Source organism: Arctopsyche grandis, chromosome 1 (assembly GCF_051622035.1).
Source record: "Arctopsyche grandis isolate Sample6627 chromosome 1, ASM5162203v2, whole genome shotgun sequence".
NCBI classification, from domain to species: Eukaryota; Metazoa; Arthropoda; class Insecta; order Trichoptera; family Hydropsychidae; genus Arctopsyche; species Arctopsyche grandis.
Window position 1 is genome coordinate 40,297,379 of NC_135355.1, and position 22,592 is coordinate 40,319,970.

The 22,592-nt window shown below is 33.8% G+C and overlaps 1 protein-coding gene across 1 annotated transcript in view; it reads right to left on the reverse strand.

Annotated features, from left to right (window-relative positions):
- LOC143914242 (uncharacterized) overlaps positions 1-22,592 on the reverse strand; it is an 82,708-nt gene that overhangs the window by 45,397 nt on the left and 14,719 nt on the right. Inside the window, exon 2 of the mRNA XM_077434421.1 lies at positions 18,692-18,773. The gene's annotated coding sequence lies outside the window, so the exon portion shown is untranslated. The remainder of the gene's footprint in view (positions 1-18,691; positions 18,774-22,592) is intronic.

The window sequence follows — 22,592 nt, forward strand, 5'->3', positions numbered from 1 at the left end:
AACTGCAAACCGATTTTGGTCATTCAACCATTAAAGAAGTTCAAATAGAAGAATCTAAATTATAACTAAAAAAATCACTGGGACTGGTATGGATACCATTTTTTTCTACATATATTTCACTTCTGTGAAGAGCCTTGTAAAAATGACGCTCTGTCTCTTTCGCGCGCTTCTGTGAGTACAAGAGCGCGCCAACTCTCAGTAACAGACTCGTACTGGAGAATCATTTTGGAAGGGGTCGGTTCCCGTTGAAGGTTTTGTTCCTGCAACTGTCATCTGTCAAATTTTGACGGGCAACACCTGCTAGTTTTACGATAAAAGCAGAGTTAATCAAAACCAACTTTGTATATGTACATACATACATAGTTTCAAAGTTTCAAAACGATCGGAAGACTGTAAGAATATATACAGAATCGCAGCTTTAGTGGATTCTTCGATGACACGTCTTGGCGATTTTTACTCTATCGCAAACGAAAAGTAAGGCATATAAGACATGTTCCGGCAGTGCTATAGAACGTACGTGCGCGGAATAAGCAATGGGGCTCAACAATCCAGACAAGGAGGACGAGCTAGAGACTAGATGCCAAACTTATAAACTAACCACGAACGAAAGGGTTAACCAAATCGGAGGATGTGCACCGCGGAAGTACATAGATAGATCACACAATCACTAGTTCGACTTCATAAGGTTAACGAGAGAGCGTGCGCTTAAGTACGTACATCCGAAATATCATGTTACGCATTGCGGTTTTTCAATACAACATCACGTCTGTTCCAAATGCGTAATTTGACCGCAGTTTTTGGAAGAAAAAAAAACCCAACAAAGTAAAATATCCATTGTTCTGTCTGTTTGTCAATCAAACCGTGACCGGAATCGATCCATTCGGTCATAACTTTCTTGAGACGATTACGTAAAAAATGGGAAAATATCGAGGAAAAGAATGGGGAAAGGAATATTGTATGAGGCGATCATCTACGCTGGATATGGTAATGTTGGGATGTAACGACAAGTAGCAAGTGATGTTGAAGATCTACACAGCTGCCGTAATGAAGAAAGTGTTTATGCTGCATTTTTAAAGTAATGGAGAGGCTGGGCTGATTTTTTTGTATCGAGTCATCTCAACAAGTCAAAAACAGAAATGGACAAACTCATATAGAAGACGGTCAATTTGGATTTTATAATCAGTTCGAAGCATTGCCCAACTTTGCATGGGCGGGTGATTCAGATCAATGATGATCCAGCTTGATATATTTTTATTACATATTGTTGCGTAGGGGTGGTTGGAGGATCCAAATAAAAGGTCAAAGTCACCTCACAGCATTTATTGGGTGATTAAGGAGATCCATGCTCGGCCAGTGCTCCGTCCAGAATGCCTTCATATGGTCTAAGTACCTGCTTATAAAGGGCAGGTCGCTCAGTGCATCTTCCTCGACACGTTTGTTTACCTATTATTATAGTCACGTACCAGATAAGCTCGCACTGTCAGTTCTGTCAACTCCAGCGGGTACCACTTACCGACCACTAAGTCAATTCGGGGGTATCCATTGTTAGCCGACTTGCACTTAAGACTGGAGATAGTCCTCAAAACCAATTAAGACGGCGGCTCCTTTTTCGCATACGTTACAATATATACCAGGAAGCTTAACAAGTAAACCGCAATGCGCCTTCCTGGCCAATTACAGACAATGCAGCATTTTTTTATTATACAAGTCGCTGATTACGAGACACTGAAAACTCGAAACTAACGAGACATCTATGAATTGTACATACATTTTATTGTACATTAATCATACTCAAATAGTGGTGATATAGTAGGTAGGAAGGTATTTAGCCAATTTAATCGGGAACTGTTTCAATAATGAAATCAGAAAAATTGGCAAACTGTGATAAGAAACGATCGACCTGGAGTCACAAATATCCAAGTCTGACCAGCAGCACTACATATATACTCAGAAAAATTCTTTTCAATCGAGGTCAGCTCATGGAATCGAACCCGGCGCGTCTAGGTGCTTGGCAGAAGCTTAACGACCGAGCTATGCTGCTGGCTATATATGTATATGAGAAAGTGTGAAAACTTGTTATATTAAGTTTACATGAGAGTAAAAAAAGTAGTTTACCACTGTTTAAATGAGTTGCAAAGGGGTGGTAGAAAGGCGTATATTGATATCTAGCTGTTATCGCTCCGAGCTGACACAATAGTCCGATGTAAATTTTAACGAGTTCGTTAATGATTCCTCTAGCTTACTTCAATTTTAGCTAGCCCCCATATATCGACAAGATATCAAAGTGATCTGAAGAGTTGAAGTGGTTCAGAACCGGATCACGAATTTCTGACGGGCAGTAGTTTCATGGAATTAGCCGAGTGAAACTAATAAAAAGCTTATAATATTAAGTTTATATGAGATGAGAGTGAAAAAAGTAACTTTTACCACTGATCAAGTTTGTAGTGAGTTGTGAAGGTGCGGCAGAAATCCGGATATGACTAGCTAGCTGTCATCGCTTTGATCTATGTAAATTTTAATGAATTCTTCAAATATCCTCTAGCTTCATGTCGGAGACAATAGCTTACTTTAATGTTAGCTAGCCCCCATATATTGGTAAGATATCAAAGCGATCTGAAGAGGGGTTCAAAAATAGATCAAGAATGTCACTGAACTAACAGAGTGAAGATTAAAAGTATAGTAAAATGGAATAGATCTCTTTTATTTAGATATTTAGTGTGGAATGACCATAATTGGTATTGAAACGTTGCGGTTTGTTGACCGGATGACGAAATTCTAAAAAAAAGGTTTACGTGTAAATCCCACTCGATTCCACTGTAGGCTTACGAGGAAAATTTCTCAAACTCGGCTTCAAAACTTGATTATATTCACGTGATTTTCGTTTTAAAACTTGACACGTTGTATAATCTAATTCGCCTCATGAGGCAAATGAAATGGTAGTACATAGTTCAAAATTTCCTTCAGGGATAATATTCGCGCTGAGTTGCCAAGCAAATATTATATAAACAAACTTGGTAAATACAAAAAGCCATTATGTTATAATAATAATATGTAGTCAACTGAAGTTAGTCGACCTTTGAAGTTTTTGCTAGCATATGCGATCTGTAATATTAGTCTTTGACACAACCTTACAATAAAATTCCCAAAGGTCGACTTATTGTAAACCACCGAGATAGAGATTGCAAGGCTTCTTATATAGTTTCACAGTAAAGCTTTGGAGGCCTCAAAAGTACAATATATGTATGTGTGTATACAATTGATTAATTTTTCAATTTCGGAAACAACAAAAGCATCACCAAACAAACATCGTGCACCAAAATCTATAATACATATGTATGTGCATACAAATGCAATTCGTTTTTCACGATTTACGATCACGAAAACAATTGCCAATTCAGAACACATTATAACGACCGTGCGATAAAATCGCATCGAAGAGATCCACATACATATTATACATACATATATATACTTTTGTATATTCAGATTATGTATACAAACCCGTACCGTAAGTAAATAACTGCACAGGTATTTAATTCGACACGAGTTTAGTTTATCTAGTATACTTGGATTCATCTCGCATAATCTCCACGCAACGCGAGATATTCAGGTCGCTCGTTAAATGTATATTATATATATATATATACTACATACATATATTCATAATTCGCATTTTATAATAGTACATATGTATATCGTCGTGATACGTCTTCTGTGAACAGTTATGCAATTATTTAAGCAAAAATACGATTCAGATAACGAAAACGTTCGCACGATTAGCCGATTTGCTAATAACTGACGTTAAACTTTGTATTATATATGGAAATGCATGACAAAATCGCTATATATGAATGTAAGTATGTATTATAGAGCCTTATTTGCCCTTGGAATGAATGCGTAGTGGTGTGGCTGATGATTGTAATCGGGTTTTATATGTATGTAGATGGATAATAGGCTGTAAATCAACTCCCTGTACTCATTATGATTAACTTTTATAATACTAATATGTACATATATATATATATTCTTAAAATTTATATAAAATAATTGTTCTACAGAAGGGAGTTTTGGGCAACTTTCTTCCTATCCGATTCTGGATTCGTGCAATGTTTCAGTGTTGAAAATTTTTGTGATGCGTTCAACAGCGTAAAACCAGTTCACTCTATCGTGCGTTAAGGACTGTTTGGATAAAGTTTTGGATGGTATTAATGGGAAGTTTGCTAAAAAATTAGAACGTAATTAATATCAATTTTATATGGTAGGATTTGCCTAATAAAACTAGTCCACTTATGTAATTAATTTTTGAAAACTCGTGACGTCATGAATTTGCGCAATCATAAAATTTATCAATCTTAAGTTTAGATCGTCGACTTTTAAGGGTCATAGTTATAAATTATAATATAATATATTATGAATAAACCAGCAACATATTTAGCTAAGAAGTCAGCGTGTAATGCTTTCAACTGAGTGGTTATCGGTTCATTCCCTGACCCAGTGCTGTTGGCCAGACTTTGTATATGTGACTCAAGATCGATGGTTTCTTATCAAAATTTGTCAATTTGTTTGATTTTATTTAAACGATTTCAACATATTGGCAACCTTTTCTGTCTCTCGCAAAATACAAGTATATATAGCATCTTAAATTTGCTAATAATGTACGAATATACTGTCAAATGTGTTCACCAATGTTTCTATGATGCTCTGCAAATTGTCTATCGATGTTTGTAATAAGCTAGGAAGGCGCATTGAGTTTTACCCGTTAGGCTTTCCTGGTATATTGTATGTTACAGTTGAAGTGTAATATATCTTATACATTTTTTGAAGTGTAATATATCTTCCAGTTGTAATATATATTGACTAGTTGGAATATACCCATCTTACCTAGTACCAACTACCGATATAATTCGAGTGTATTTTCAGTTGTAATTCGCCATATGAATCAACTTACGTGGATTAGACGGTATATATTACAACTGAAAATACAGTTCAACTATAAGTTAGTACCAGGTGAGATGGAGAGGTAGGGTTTTCGTTAAAACGTCACTCGGCTAGTAAATTGAGTTGAAAAGACACATTTTTGTTTTGAACACATTCTAAGATGCATCGTAATACAGTACTCATTACCTTTATTCGTAAAACCTAGTAAATATAAACGCAATATTGAATTCTAAATCATTTGTAATAACATCAGAGTTGCCAAAATACAACTGGCGCACACTGTTGAAAGTATATTTGCGCTTGGAGAGCTATAATTTAATAGTCAAATTTTATTCGAATAATAATGACCTAAAACACCAGTTGGAATATATTAACCAGCAGTATGGCGTAATGGTAGCGTGTATGTTTAGCACCAAGTGATCAGTAGGTTCGATCCGCAATACTGCTGGTTAGATTTGGGGGTATTTTTTACTCCAAATCCATCGTTTCTTATCAGGGTTTGCCAATTTTATCTGATCATTGTTGAAACGCTTCCTCAAAATTGGCAAAAAATGATCTTTCCTGTTGTCACAAATCTTCTGTATTTATTATGTGTATAATTTGTAAAAATTATGTACAAAATCTAAATCCATATGGATTTAGGTCTCAATGGATTAATTCTGTAATTAATTGTTATTTCGTGTTCTCCAGCTTCTGGAAATACAGTGATTTATGTGATAATAATATGCTGCATTGTTTATAATTAATTTTCCAGGAAGGCGCACTGGGGTCTTCCTGTCAAGCCTTCCTGGTATATGTACATATATCTACATATATTTTCTGTTATAAATGTATATGTACATAGTTTCAACAATTATAAATGTAGATGTTATTATTATTATGTCATTGTAATATTATAATTATATTGTGATGATTGTATGTCTTGCGTTGGAGCTCTATGTAATGTCACTGTGGCTAATATGTAAATAAATATGTAAAAATATTACAACTGAAAATCCACTTCGACTGTAACATATTTAAATACACCGATTGAGAAATTTTGCATTTCATAAATGCATATATCTTGAGATCTCTTCATTACTATGCGCGTTCAGTGAAAACACATCAATACATAATAATCGAGTTTCATAAGCAAGTGACGATGTTCAGACGCGAATATAATAATAATAGCGGCGAACACTTACAGCAGATACGTGTGCGATTATTTCGCAGTCAACCGAGCGGAAAAAGTCAATTTAGAAATGAAAATAAAAAGCGGCAATCGATCGGAAAAAATCCGAGGAAAATGTAGGACACGTCGCAGCGTGCGTAAATATATCAACGTTTTCGCCTCGGAAGAGGTGTTGCTTTGACGTCACAGAGCCCGTTGATTAATCTCGCGGTTTAATCGAGGGTGTTGGGTAACCACGACGAAAGCAGAGAGCTTTTTGTCCGTGTCGAGTTGTGTTTTTCACATGTCGTGACACGACACCTGACCCAATAGCGCACCTCACGTGAACTTTTACTGTCGCTTTTCGCGTGCGACTCACATGTAAGTGAGCCGACACAATGATTCCATTGTTGCATGGTTTTTCGTTTCAAATTCGAGACAGTGTGTGTGTGTGTGTTTTTTCATTGTTTTCCGACGTGGAAATGCGAGGTGAGTCGTCGGAACGGATCATATGCAGTTTGCGTTGAAAATGCAAGGCACATCGTTAACCCTTTGAAGGCTGACGTCATTTCTATTGAAAGCCCGCCACGCTGATAATTTCGCCAACATTTCCAAACTAGAACTATTTAGAAATCTAATAGAAAGCAGGTATAAAAATTGTAGCTAATCCAAATGAGTCCCATATCACTACCGCCGAGGATTTCGAATTTGTAAAGGTGTGTTAGACCAGAGAAATGTTATAATAACACTGTTCAAAATCATATTGGATTAATAACAAAAATTCTATTAATAACTGGTTTAACTCACAAGAATAGTCAAAATATGATTTTTCTAAGTGAAATTTTATTTAATTCTCAAATAAAGACAATTTAATATATTATCCCTATTAATTCAATTCAGATTCGTGTAAATACGAGTAAATACTAGTACGAGCTTTTAGATCGCAGTTTTACCGATTTAAAATTCAGCACACTTTCAACTAACCCTTTTAAACGAAAACAAAAAATAGTGTGGCCAGAATACTATCCCAATAAACATGTTTCAATAGAAAATACTCAATATAAAATAGTAATAACAGTGGGAAAAAATCCCAAGTGAAAATACGTACTTTTTACTTTTGATTTGAACTGGATGACTAATTAGAGAGATTTGAAAGCATTAAAAAAAAATAAAAGTACTACAAATGAAAAATTACATTACATTTACATTAGAAAGTACTACAAATGGAAGATAAAATACCCGACTATAGATTCCAATATTCATTTTGAACAGGAAATTGACAGATTTTGAGACATCGACCGAACAACACCAAGATATAGAAAAATTGCGCGTTTCAAAAAACACACATATCTCCGGATCTCGAGCTAATCAACATTTTCTATTACCAGATTCGTGTTCACTGGGCATAGATCTATAAGAAAAGTCATATCTCGTCTCTGAACCAAAAAAACGAACAGTGTAATAGCAGTAGCTTTAGGCGTCATCTTGTTGTCAAGTGAGGAATGTCCACAGACCTTTTCAAATAATTTTGGCGTCAGTCGTATTTGATGCTTGGTGTTCGACGTATGTCCGATAAAAACTACTCTGTTTGTTTATATTACTCGCAAGATGGGCAAGTGCATCGTTAAAGATTGCAAAATGCATTCAAAAACACAATAAACAACATGGGATACATTTTTATAAGTGAATTGATCATTTAAATAACACATTATTCAATTAAAATCGTAGTTTGATAGTTTTTAAAAGTGTCCATGGCGATCGCCCGCATTCTACATAAAATTTCAGGGGTGGCACCAGAGAAATGTAAATTTTTTTTAAAATAAATGTAAAAACATTTCTCTTGGTGGCGCCGAATACTCAATTATATTAATAACCGATTATTTAAGTTTAATTAATATAAACATCGTTCAGTTTATATTATACATATATGTATGTACATGTTTGTTGAAACTATACATTACACGTTAATTTAAGAGTTCCCAAGGACAGACAAATACCAAAAGGTGGATAAAAATAAGTCGCCAACTGAGAAAAGAAACGGATTGGACTCCAACGCCCAGCACCACCACCATATACTCGAATTGTAAATATATCTATATCAAAATAAAACTTTAATTTCCGTGATTCCGTGTAATGACCCTGATAACATTCCGTGCGTTGTAGCTTAGTTATGGAGACGAACCGCGTAAAGGCACTTCTATTATTATAAAATTTCTCTGGTTTACACTCTCTAATATATCTTGCAACAATATAAAATAAACAAAACAAGTCTATTAATTAATGTATTCTTCCAAAACTAGTTCCATCTTTGTCATTGTTGTTAAAATGTAATTCTCATAATCTAAATGCCAAGCCACAATCTAAAATACTCAGCAGTTAGGGATTTCCATCGAGAAATTCTGCTATGGTTATAAATTCAGAAATTTCGGTGTAAACCTGTGTTTATAAACATTGATACGGATTACACGACCCATGTTCAATGCTACCTGGAAAGGCTTAGTGGGTAGATTCTTGTTTATTTTTTACATACTCAAAATACAACTCCTATCGGCGTATTTCAGACTCATGGAATTGTGGGCAAAACGCCGATCAGCGTTTTTCAGCATTCAAAGGGTTAAGTTAAGGTACTCTCTCACTCGGAGACCTCTCGTAGGGTCTCTGGTTACGAAATTTATCAGATACTACGACAGACATGTCTGGATATAAATCTCTCCACTGCAAACAATTGTGAAAATAATGGCTGGGTATGAACCAATTCATATAAAAAAAAAACCGTCTCGACAGTCGAATTTTATATTAATTTGAAAATTTCATTACTTTCGTTGAAAACTAATCAACCAAAAAACCTCGCCACTGAAGTGTAATTAAAAAAATGCTTATTCCATTATACATAAATTCCGAAAAGATGGATTTTCCGCCAACGGATTTACAATTTTTAGATAATTTTTCAAGCAAAGTGAGCACCACTTAACAAACAGTAAAATATAATCAGAGATAAATTTTCAATTCAAGCTTTTAAATAACAAAGAGGCAAGCAATAAAATATAGCTATATATATGTACATACATACAGATACGATGATTCAAAGGGAAATTTGAATAATAATAAAAAGAGGAAGGAAAGTCCAAATTAAAATACGAATACTAACTTGGATTAAAACGAAAAGATTTCCCTTGATATTATACAATTAGGTTTATTATACATAAATTACGCCGCCTTTATTCGAAGAAAACCCTATATGAGATTAATATTAGCATACAGCGAAAGTTTCCAGTTCTGTTTGTGATGGAAACATCGAATAAGCAACTTTCATGTAAAAAATAAATGAAAATTTGTAATGTTTTTTTGAGTTTGATTTTATACTGCTCGAAAAAATAATCGGGAAGTTGTGAATATATTTATTTTTTTTTCAATTCAATCCGAAACCTACCTTACAAAAATTGTATGTAGTGATCCTTTCAACAGACAAATTGTTTGTATTATACATTTAAAGACTTACATAATAGATAGACTTTGACTACATTAGGAGAAAATTAATTCATCAATTCCAACTTAAAAATTCCAATTATAATTCAATTTTAGAAGACATGATAGTTAATGTATTGTAATATTATGCGATACAGTAATTACTGGCGCTATTATAATCACGAAAATACAATAAATTTATATTATTCTGCACTGCAAGTGAACAGCTCGGCATAACAGTGCACGGAGAAGACTACTTCTATCCATACTGTACAGCAGCATATCTATCCATACTATACTTGTTTTGAATGGGTGCAAGGCAAACTCTACTTAAATATACATTACAGAGCGCGACGATGTGGCGCAATATCACTTGCATTGTATCGTCGAGTGAATATTATCACAATATGACGTTTCAGAAAATAATCTTATGCGCATGCGCACTTTCGTTAGTACGCGTGCACGTCATGTCATGCGTGAATATTTCTAATATGCGTAATATATATGTGGCCAAAGAAAACCGGTTTATATGTACTACCGTATAATATGAATAGATCGTGTCGGTTATTGCTGTTTCGAGTACGCCACGTACATATTACGGAAGATATGAATGATTCCGTATAGAATGTACTAGAGAATATATTTCGTACTGCTGTTTATGTGCAGTAGGCGATTTCAATGCTACAGAGGAAAAGTGTATAAAGAGTTTGAGAAGTACTGAGATGGAGCAATATATGTAATTTGCTGGCAAACATGACCGAAATCATTTGACAAATTAGGAAAACCCATGATCTACGTGAAGCGTGTTAAGCTCACAAACGAAACGAATTAGGTATATTAGATTACACACTAAGCTCCATAACTCGTAATGAAAATGACGATAATTAATCATCCACAAAGAAAAATACTCGACCAAAATACACAACCTTGAATTATTTACGAAATGTAAAGAAACACATACTATATGGCTTCCAATTGACCTGGAAATAGCAGTTCACGGTTTTTCGGAGAATTTTTTGATAATTAATAAAATTGTTGCGTACGGATGGGTCAGGGATCCAAATTACAGGCCAAAGTCGTTTCACAGCATTTATTCTACGATTCACGAGGTTCACACCGTGTGTCCCTCATTTTAAAGGCAAGTAGCCGAGTGTTCAGACACGCAGTAGTCCGAACAGTCCCGGAATTCCCCATAAACGTTATATCCTAAAAATTCGCAACTCGAAATTCTCCACTTTATATTGGTCGGTTTATAGGATCCATTCAGAATATTGTTTCCTTAATTTTTACTATCTTTTCTGATTTTCTTTTTTCTTTTATTGTTAATTTTATATTATAAGATTTCATAAAATGTTTTTATTATGTAATTTACTTAAATGAGTTTTTATCTGTATAAATAAATAAATAATGAATTAATCGTATACGGTATATTTTAAGTTTTAATAATTAAATCAGCTGATAACTAAAAATAAAACTATCACTATTTGATCTGTGTACATATGTATATTAAGCCTGTATTGGTTAGAAAGTTTGTTTTGGAGGAAGAAACAACTGAAATTTGAGGTTATGGGTTAAACGTCACTGCTAGAACTACACTATAAAAATGGGGCCTAGCTGTGTTTATTGGTGGAAAAATCGTAAATCATATTAACAATTAGATACAACATAATTTCTTATTGAATACTCATCTCGCAGATAACGCTCAGTAAAGAGATGTACTTGTAGCAGTGAAATGTCAGATCTGACACATTTGGCCTTAAATCGATATATAGCGGGTATATGCCATTACACGAAGCTATACGCCAAATTTGAAATTTATATATACATCTGAGAGTTAAAACTGTAAATATTTATATATTAGAGATAACGAGAACCTATAAAGCAAATTTTATAAAATATAGAATGAAAAATAGGCGCTTAAACAGTTGAAATCTGACATGGCGAAAAGTGAGAATAGGTTAAACAAACGGTGGATAAACGTCAACGACTATCTCGCCGGGCAGATTTCAAACGCGTCTTACTTGATATTTTTGCACCATCGTAATGACGAAGGATCCATTTACTTATATTGATGACCAAAATGAGCAATATGGCAAAGTATGAAAACGATCGGATAAGAGATAAGAGATATAAAAAAAGTCGTCTTAATGTGAAACGTAAAGGAGGTTTGTAAAAATGTTATCAATTTTAGTTTCGCCGGTTAGACGGTTTCGGTTAAGCCTGTGTTGGGAACCCTAATACATACCGACTCAGCATAATCTAATTGCGCCAATTAGAAATTAAGCACATCGAAGCTGTATAAGGGCGCGGGTTTCACCTCTGGGCATTCGTCCGGGCCAGTTATTTTTAAATGTCATCGGTATTTCTAGCCACAGTCGATAGCATTTGAGTTCTGCCTGTCTCGGGCCATTAATTCTGCTCACAAAAGCAGAACCGCCATTGTCGAGCTGCTTCATTCAGTTTTACGGCCATTGCCGTTCCTTCCACTACTACTACTACTACGAAGCCCATTCACCAAGTAATGAACCCCACTCACAACCCGACTAAGGCTCGGCTACGATTTCCAACGAAAAACTATAATATGTATAATACGGCTTTTCATAGTATTGACTTTTCTTTTCGGGGCTTTTGTTGACTCCCTAGGGGTCAAAAGGTGCGGCGATTGCTGATTGCTGATTTTGCGGTACCATAAATAAATAAAAGCCCGTATTCAAATTTTTAAATGCTTTAGTAAGTTATAATATACATATTACATTATACTAGGAATTTTATTTTTTGTTAGTTTTGACTTCGTTTTTCATATTTTGAAATATTTCCATTAATTGATTTTGATTTTTAAATGCTTTTTATAATTACTAAATTATCTTCTTATATCTATAATATTTTAATAGCTAATGATCTACTGATCATTTTCTATTTTACAACTTTAATTTAATTTTGTTAGTAATCATAGTATTATATTATTATAATGTTAATGTACAGCATGATAGGAAAAAGAGCTCAAAAACCAATTTAAAATTCTTATAAATGCTCATAATATATCCAATACATAATATTAATTAAAGACTCTCTAAATTCGAAGACGTAAAGCAGAATTTAAATTAATAAAATTTTAATATAAAATACGTAAGTTGTTGATGTTATTATTATTTTTTTTGATGAAATACGTATGTATTTTATATTATATGAAATTGAAATTCTTTAGACGATAAAAGAAATTGTCAACGTGATGTTATGGATAGCAAAACTTTGTATTGAATTATATAGTTGATATTTAAACAAATTAATAAGGTCTGTAATATTAAAAATATTCCTAAAGGTAGGAAAGATTTAATTCATAATATTATTAAGCTATTACTACCGATTAAAGTAGTATAATGATAATAATGAGTAATATAATGAATAAAATAAACGGTCAGTATATTCGGCTCAAAAAAAATAATAAGACAAAACCAGTAATCTGTATATTTGGATTGGTCAGTAATAATTATTCAACGGTCAGTTTATTTTAACAGTTGGTTCGCAATTTGATATATGAAGATCTATTTTTTAATTTTATAGAATATATGTACATACATAATTAAGAAATAAAGTATTTACTGAACAAACTGATAACTATAATTACTGTTACTGACCGTTAAATATATCTACTTATTTTACTTGTTCTAGTGCTAGTTTATATAATTATTACAAAAAATATTCGTAAAAGTTACTGAAATTTTGTCGAAAACTATTTAAATTGTATTATACATGTTATAAATTGTATTCTATATTTATTTATTTATTTATAAAATTCGGCATAATATCTCACGATACTCTGATTTAGACCGTAGATTGGGAAAAGTTCAAATTTTTCACTTTTATTTCAAACCATTACTCGTTCGAGCAAAGCCTAGTTACGTATACGTCTCATGATTATAACAAGCATTGTTATTTGATATGAACATATTTCAAAATACAAACTACGTGAAATTTCTTGTATTTTCCTATTCGAGGTTTATTGCAAAGTATCTAGCATTCAAATAAAAAATAATGATCAAAATTAAAATATAAGCGTGATCAGTTATCGATATTTGTAGTATTACTACTATAAATAAAATTCCACGTAAAAAAATCATATTTCGACTATTCGTTTATTTTATCAAGGTAAGCCAGTTGTAAATAGAATTTTTGTTATTAATCCACAAGAATAGTCAAAATATGATTTTTCTAAGTGAAATTTTATTTAATTCTCATATAAAGACAATTTAATGTATTATGCTTATTAATTCAATTCAGATTCGTGTAAATACGAGTAAATACTAGTACGAGCTTTTAGCTCGCAATTTTACCGATTTAAAATTCAGCACACTTCCAATTAACCCTTTTAAACGAAAACAAAAATTATGTGGCCAGAACACTATCCCAATAAACCTGTTTCAATAGAAAATACTCAATATAAAAAAGAATTAACAGTGGGAAAAAATCCCAAGTGAAAATACATACTTTTGTCTTTTGATTTGAACTGGACGACTACTTAGTTAGATTTGAAAGCTGAAAAGTACTACAAATGAAAGATAAAATACCCGACTATAGATTCCAATAATCATTTTGAACAGGAAATTGACAGGTTTTGAGACATCAACCGAACAACACCAAGATATAGAAAAACCGCGCGATTTAAAAAACACATACATATATCTCCGAATTTCGAGCCAATCAACATTTTTTATTACCAGATTCGTATTGACTGGGCATAGATCTATAAGAAAAGTCATATCTCGTCTCTGAACCAAAAAGAAAGTCGTCATTTTCAACTTAATTATAGCCAAAGCAATTTCATATATGTATATTATCAATTTCAGTGTAAATATGCTGTTCATATTAGATCAAGCAATGAAACAATTAGTATGAATCGTTTATATATTTAGATCACATTAAGAAATTGCTTTCTTTAAGAGGCACTCAGCTTAATTGCGCTGACTTTAAGGAGAGTCTTAAATAAAAGAGAGCTTATTTCTGTTTACTAAAAGTCGATAATATATCAAGTTCGATACAAACGAAAAAATTCGACTCATGAATATTCAATATATCTACATACATATATATATATATATATTTTTTTTTTTTATATCACCAGGAAGGCCTTACAGGTAAATCCCAATATTTTTATTTGAAATAAAATATTTCACATTTTGGCGCAAACTAGCGGTATTTTTATATAAAAAAAAAACACATTGAATATTACTTTAATGTGTATAATATAATAGAATATTGCGTCTTGCGTGACGTTACACTACATAAACTTACAATGGTTTTCATAACGACAATATTACAATAATTAACAAGGTTTACGCTCGTGGGAGAAGTGAAAAGCGCAAATGTCACATAATCGGTGACGGATTTGAAATCAAAATTAAAAAACAATAAAAAAGCAACGTAACGCGGAAGTGCGATAAAAAACGAGCATTAGCGCCATTTTGAACTCTCAGGTGTGAAAATGGCGCGAATGATTAACGATGACGTCACAATATGTAAAAACGTATTGTTGAGAAAACTGCGGCCCACCGACCGCATGAGTAGTTAAGTCCATACACCAAAATGAATCAGTTATGTAAATAGTATCTATTGATATATACAAATCCATTTGATACGGCGACTAAAAATCGGCGATACAATATTGGCAATATTTGAAAGTTTTAATGAAAAAAAAATTGCAGCAGAGCATTATTTTTTAAATTTAAATTAAAAAAGATCTTGTTTTTATTATTCAAATGGTCTTTCCATTTTTACAATTACTAGTTTGATGACGTCAACCATTACACATGTAAAAGTTTGAAGCGTGACGACACGATACGAGCGCCGAACTGCCAATAGTACTTATATTATCCAGCACAGGAGTGCACGGAAAAGACTACTTCTATTCATACTATAAAGCAGCGTACGTTTCAGCACCTTCAGATTTGTTTTGGCCGAGTGCAAAGCAAAATCGGCTTATTTATATGTATGTAAAATACGCGACAATACGGCGCAATATTGCTTGCGTCGTATCGTCGGGTTAATATTGTCACAATATGACGTTTTAGAAAATATTCATAATAAATATCGAGAACGAAGTCGAAATTGATATTTTATTTTTTTAATACATTCTGAGCGCTTTTTGCTGGGGCGGTTTTGTCGCCGCGCGGTAATGTCAGCGCGGTTATCTCGGGGCACTTATTGACTGAGCGATTTTTACCTGGATACCATAATATGAATAGATTTCCAATTTTTATGATTTTTATTGAAACGGATCCTGTAAAATGGGCATCTCCTTTCCAATCTATTTTGAAAATCTCAAGTTTCATTTATTTAGTAAGTCGCTGAATTACGAGACACTGAAAAACTCGCAAATTAACGAGACATCTATGAATAGTACAAAAATTTATTGTACACTAATCCATCTTAAATAGTGGTGACATAGTAGGTATAAAGGATATTTAGGAAATTTTACCGGGAACCGTTTTAACAATGAAATCGGAGACAATTGGCAAACTATGATAGGAAACGATCGACCCGGAGTTACAAATATCCAGGTCTGACCAGCAGCACTACAGATATACTCAGAAAAAATATTTTAATTCGAGGTCAACTCATGGGATCGAACTCGGCGCCTCTCGACGCTAAGCAGAAGCTTAACGACCGAGCTATGCTGCTGGCTGTATATATGTCGTATATGATGTTAAAATATATAATAATAATTTTTAGATATATTTTGTAGACTTCGGTTTAAATATTTTTAATCTACTCTTATTCTTCATTTAAAATGGTATCACCCAGTTTGATAATCCCTAAATGTAGCTGAAATATTTAATTATGTTTATATATCAAAAATATGTATGTATGTATATAGAAGATATATTTGAGGGCAGCGATCGAGATGATCGGCAAATTTTATGGTGTCGAGATAATCGCGGCAAGGGCAGATTTTCCCTCGTAATGGCGGCCAATCTGAAATCCATTAGCATGAGCACCCGAAGGCTCGCGAAATCCGTGCTAAACCGAACTTAAAAACGTAAAATAGGAGAAAGGAACCTTTATTCAGCAGAAAATATGCAAGATACCCTCATAAGTAAAGAAAATACGGGAGGGCGGCGAAATCGCGATGAAGCTTACACGCTTTACCGCTTTTCACGCAAATTTCACAGGCGGAGCTTAGCAGATAAAAAGCCTTCGTATTTATATAAATAAAAAAAAGGTCACATAGAATGAATGCTCTTTGGGAGAATTGAAAATGCGAATAAATGCGCAGAGGTCGGCGAATGTGTCAAATATGTGGGTATGCGACAACTGGGCGCATGAAAAGTGGGGGGCGAGACAACTGGGCGAACGAAAAGTGGGCGCGAGACAACTGGGCGAACGAAAGGTGGGCGCGAGATAACTGGGCGCAAGCTAAATGGGCGCGAGTTGAAAGATTTATCAAGACGAGAAGATTCAAAATTCAAAATTCAGACTTCAAAATTCAATATTGCGACTGTATCAACTTCAGCCAGCAGTATGGCTCAGTGGTTGCTTTTATATTTAGTACCAAGAGATTATAGGGTTCGATCCCGGGCTAATCTTTAATACTGCTGGTTAGACTTGAATATGTGTGACTTCAAGTCGATCGTTTCTTATCAGAGTTTGCCAATTTTATCTGATCATTGTTGAAACGGTTCCTCAAATGTTTCAATGGATAAATTCATAGATGTCTCAATAGATTAATTAATTAATTAATCGTTTATTCCGTGTTCTTCAGTTTCTCGAAATACAGCGATTATGTAATAAAAATTCTGCATTGTTTGTAATTAATTATCTAGGCGAGTGAAGAAGTCTTGAACGAGATTGTTGGCGTTTTTACAAGAGGATATTGAAATTTTTACAATATTTTACAATTTGACAAAAAAATGAATACAAAATACTCGAAACTAAATTACAAGAAATTAAATAATTTAATAGATAGATATTTTTTCGAGGTGTTTTTATGAACAGATTACTATAAAGTATACTAAATTAATAATAGTCGGTATTCTCTGGCGAAATTCGCACCAACTTGACAGATCCTGGAAGTTTTGTTTAACTTATTATATTTTATTATAGAACATTAGATATGTGTCTGTGTTCATTGTGTCTAAAAATTTGATTTAATCTAAATCTATCGTTTCTTATCAGAGTTTGCCAATTTTATCTGATCATTATTGAAACGGTTCCTCAAAATTTGCAAAAAACCATCTTTCCTGTTGTCACAAATCTTCTGTATTTATTGTATCTACAATTTGTAAAATTTATGTACAAATCTAAAATCCATAGATGTCTCAATGGATTAATTCTGTAATTAATTAATTGATTAATTGTTATTTCGTGTTCTTCAGCTTCTGGAAATACAGTGATTTATGTAATAATAAAATGCTGCATTGTTTGTAATTAATTGTCCAGGAAGGCGCATTGGGGTCTTCCTGTCAAGCCTTCCTAGTATGTATGTAATAATAAATAAATAAATAATATTTAAAAATAAATAAATACCATTTACGACTGTCAAAAATTGTTCGAGAATCAACAGAATTGTTCGAGAAAGATGCAACAGCTGTCATATGAATGTTGTGCGCATGCGCATTTGTCTTTTGTCCGATTAGAGAGCAATAAAATAAATAAAATAAAAATCCTTGTCGTTTTAAAATATGTAGTGGTATATAAACGTCAGACTTTTAATCATCGTCTTTATAGCAACTCTAAATACCATAGTAACAAGCTGCATAGATCAATGATAAGCCTGTAATGGGTTATATCCCTGGCTATGCTGCTGGCAAGACCTTGGATATGTGACTCCAAGGTCGATTGTTTCCTTTAAGAATTTGACAATTTATGTGGCTTCATTGGAAATGGTTCCAAAAAAATGGCAATCCTGTCATATTTCAATACAATACTTTCACAATGTTCGAAAATAGATGTCGTGTATAGTAAAAGCAAAAATGGGTGTAATCTGTATAAATAAATAATGAAAGATCGTAGCCATAGAAGGTATAAGACATGAGATAAGTATAACAGAAGTCAATTTAGGACAATTTGTCGTTTCGAGCAAACGACCGTGAAGTTCATCGCCATATAGAGGGGTTTATAAATGTAAATGAGGTCATTACTTACAAGGTTTTATGTAATTTTACGGCGGCGATGACATAGTCTTTTCTCAATCTGCCTGTAGTAATGGGTTCAGACGCTCGTCAGGCTGAAAAAGAAAAGCGGGAAAATTTGAATAATCTGAGTAGGCGTAGAGCGGGATTCGTTTTATTAATCGCGTTCGAAAACACAAAAAGGCTTTTATAGCGATGGAATCTAACTGACGTCGAAATAACACACGTTTCGAATAAATTCAACACTGTCACATTAGCAGATACCAAATATGGGTCACTTTCAAAAGCGACGGACGCACTTGGTCGATAGTTATTTTTAGTCCTAGAGCAGATAGATACGTACATATGTACCTACGAAGCGTGGAAGTTCTCACGAATTCTCATAGTGAAACAATGAGAGTTTGAAAAACACGTGTGTGTGTTGTTGGAGTTTGTCGAGATGCCCTCTGTAGGACGTTGAATGAGAGGAAGTGTCAGTGTGCATCTTGCAAGAGCAAAATGCATCGTAACATGTGCTATGCAAATGTTTTCGTTGCGTTCCCACGAACTGTGTGTGTGTGTCTCAAAGTAAAGTTTCATTGAATATTCAAAGGAAAATATAATACGTGTGAAAACTCACAGTTCACAATGTATGTACTAGTATGTATATTGTCATTTTCCATAAGTTTCCAAGAACAACTTTTATACATATAGACACGCAGACGAATCAATATTTTAACTGAACATTTAAACAAAACTAAGTATATTGGTAAATAAAAATACGTACAATAGCATAGAATATTTAGACAAATATGTATGTCCTTGTATGGAGACGGAATTATTTGACGATAGTATTTGTTCAATAAAAAAGATTATGTTTAAAAATAGGAAAAAAAGTTTTAAATCAGAAATATGTATGGCAGATGAAAATGCTGCGAGGATTTCTTAAATACAATGTATGAAGAAAGATTGTCGAAAAGCTTCTTCTTCGAAGTATTAAGAGGTAAAAGGGTTTGGGAATTCAGATAAGGTACGAAGTACAAAGTTTTAGACTTAAACTTCTACGAAGTTTTAGACTTAAACTGTCAACTGAAGACAGGCTTCAGTGGGTGCAGAGTTCTGTATTAACTGAATATAGTTTTATTAAGAAGAATCTGATAAAGATGTTGGGCTTCTGATTCAAAGTTGGATTGAAGAAGATTGGATTGGAAAACAAAGTAGGCTATAGAAGAAATTAAGGATCAATGATTATTGAGCAGATGAATTTAGTGTATGCCAAACCTTGATATTAGATGAACAAATTTTATGGAAAAGTGAAATGAATCTTAAAAGCGAAGGAGTATGAAGAAATATTGTCGGAAAGGTTCTCCTTCACAATATATGTATTATGTATATGTAAAAGGTGAAGGGGTTTGGGATATGAGATAAGGCATTCTGCGATGTTTGAGGATTCAGTGGGTACAGAGTTCTGTATTAACTGAATGTAGTTTTATTAAGAAGAATCTGATAAAGATGTTGGGTTTCTTATTCAAAGTTGGATTGAAAAAGGATGGCAGATTGGAACACAAAGTAGGCAATAGAAGAAATTAAGGATCAATGGTTAATGATTATATGAATTTAGTGTATGCAAAACTTTGATATTAGATGAACAAATTTTAGGAAAAAGATCTTAAAAGTGATGGAGTATGAAGAAATGTTGTTGGAAAGGTTCTTCTTCACAATATATGTATGTCAAAGGTGAAGGGGTTTGGAAAATCAGATAAGGTCAATCTGCGACTTTTGAGGCTTCAGTGGGTGCACAGAAACTGAAGGTAGTTTTACCAGGAAGAATATGGTAAAGATGTTGGTCATATAATTCAAAGTTGCATTGAATAAAGATGACGGATTGGAACATAAAGTACGCTATATAAGGATCAATGGTTAATGAGTATATAAATTTAGTTTATGCAAAACTTTATATTGAATGTATTTAGTTATATCTAATATCTAATGAAAAAACTTTGGGGAACAGTAAGATGTATTTTAAAAGTGATGGAGTAAGAATAACAAAAAAAAAACTCCTTCGCAATATATGTAAGAGGTGGGAGGGTTTAGGAAATTAGATAAGGCTAATTAATCTACGAAGTTTTAGTCTGCAGTATGTTATGTGATAACTGAAGATAGTTTTATCAGGAAGAAGCTGATAAAACTATAAGATATTCAATGTTGGATTGAAGAACAGTGGCAGATAAAAACCCAAAGTACTTTAAAGAACAAACTAAGGAGGAATTAAACAAATTTGTAGCTGATATCATTAAAGTTCAAAAAATGGCAAAAATGGTTTGGGTATTCAACATTGAGCCTACATCAAATTATAGTTTTGGGAATGGACAATACAATGAGAATGAATTAGATACAATGTTCGGCTTTATGGACCGTTGCAAATCAACCAAATTCCAATAATGATAGACTCGAGATGATAAAGTATCAATTTTTTCCATCAAATGTCAAGGGAGCATTGGAACAAGTGTCGAAGAAACAATCCGCTTTCCCTTCACGACTCGCCGAATGCGAATTCGAAATTGTATACAATCCTAAAACGAATTGTTTTATTGTAATATTTTCTGAATACATATGTACATGCAATTTATTGACGTGCACGTCGTACAAAACGAGTTAATTTGCATGGTCCGTGAGCAATTGTCGCTTGAAATACCTATCGCAATGTTTGATTGGCAAGTGGGACACACTTGGTGACCGATTTGAAGGAAATCGATAGTTTTACACGCCAACTGCCTAAGTGGATCTGTTCTATCTATATGTAATATGTACATGTCGTCACACCAGTTTGTCGTTTTAATGTACATATGTGTAGATAATAATGCAAAACGTCGAATGTTGCGTCAAGTTACACCTCACAATGTCAACATGACAAGTAAAATATCACAAATAAAAGTGTCTTAAATTATAAGCGGTTCAAGAGTTTCCATTTCAAATTAATTTTTCTAAACAATCAAACAAAAAAAAAAACAATACATAGAAGTGAAACTTAAGTTAGCTTTGATAAATGATTCTAAGTAGGGTGATGCGGAGTCATGTTTTCATGGATTTTTTCAAGGTTGCAAAGTTTTGTTACACGTCCAGTTACATAAAGCAAATTCTCTTAATAAAATCAGTCTACATACAGTAGAAGTGAAACGTTAAAAATAACTAGGAAAAATAATCAGGACTAGATTAGGTGGTAGTAATACTAGGCGAGAGTGAAGTACAAAAGAAGAAGACAAAAGACGGAGACTTGAGACATTTAGGAATGTGTGACCTAGACAAGAGACGGAGACTCGCGACAGAGTAAGAGATTGTTACGGGAGGTGGAGACAAGAGACGGAGAAAGAAGACGAAGACAGAAGATGGAGACAGGAGACAAGTTGCTTTACGGTATCATTTGGGAACGTGCGATAGACATGAGACGGCGACTCACTTCAGAGACAGGAGACGGGTAGCAGACAGAAACAAGAGACGAGGCTCGCAATAATAAAAGATAGAGACGGGAAACGGAGACAAAAGACGGAAACAGAAAACGGAGAAAGAAGACTAAGACAGAAGACGGAGACAGGAGATGGAGAAAAGTTGATTAAAGGTGGCATTTGGGAACGTGCGACAGAGATAAGAGACGGAGACCCACGACAGAGACAGAAGATGGACAGGAGACAGATACAAGAGACGGAGACAGAAGATGGATAAAGGAGACGGATACAAGTCGCTTTACGGTGGCATTTGGGAACGCGCGACCGATACAAGAGACGGAGACTCGCAACAGAGACAGAAGATGGGCAGGAGACAGATACAAGAGACGGAGATAAAGACAGAGACAGGAGACGGAGACAAGTCGCTTTACGGTGGAATTTAGGAACGCATGACCGAAACAAGAGACGGAGACTCGCGACAGAATAGGAGAC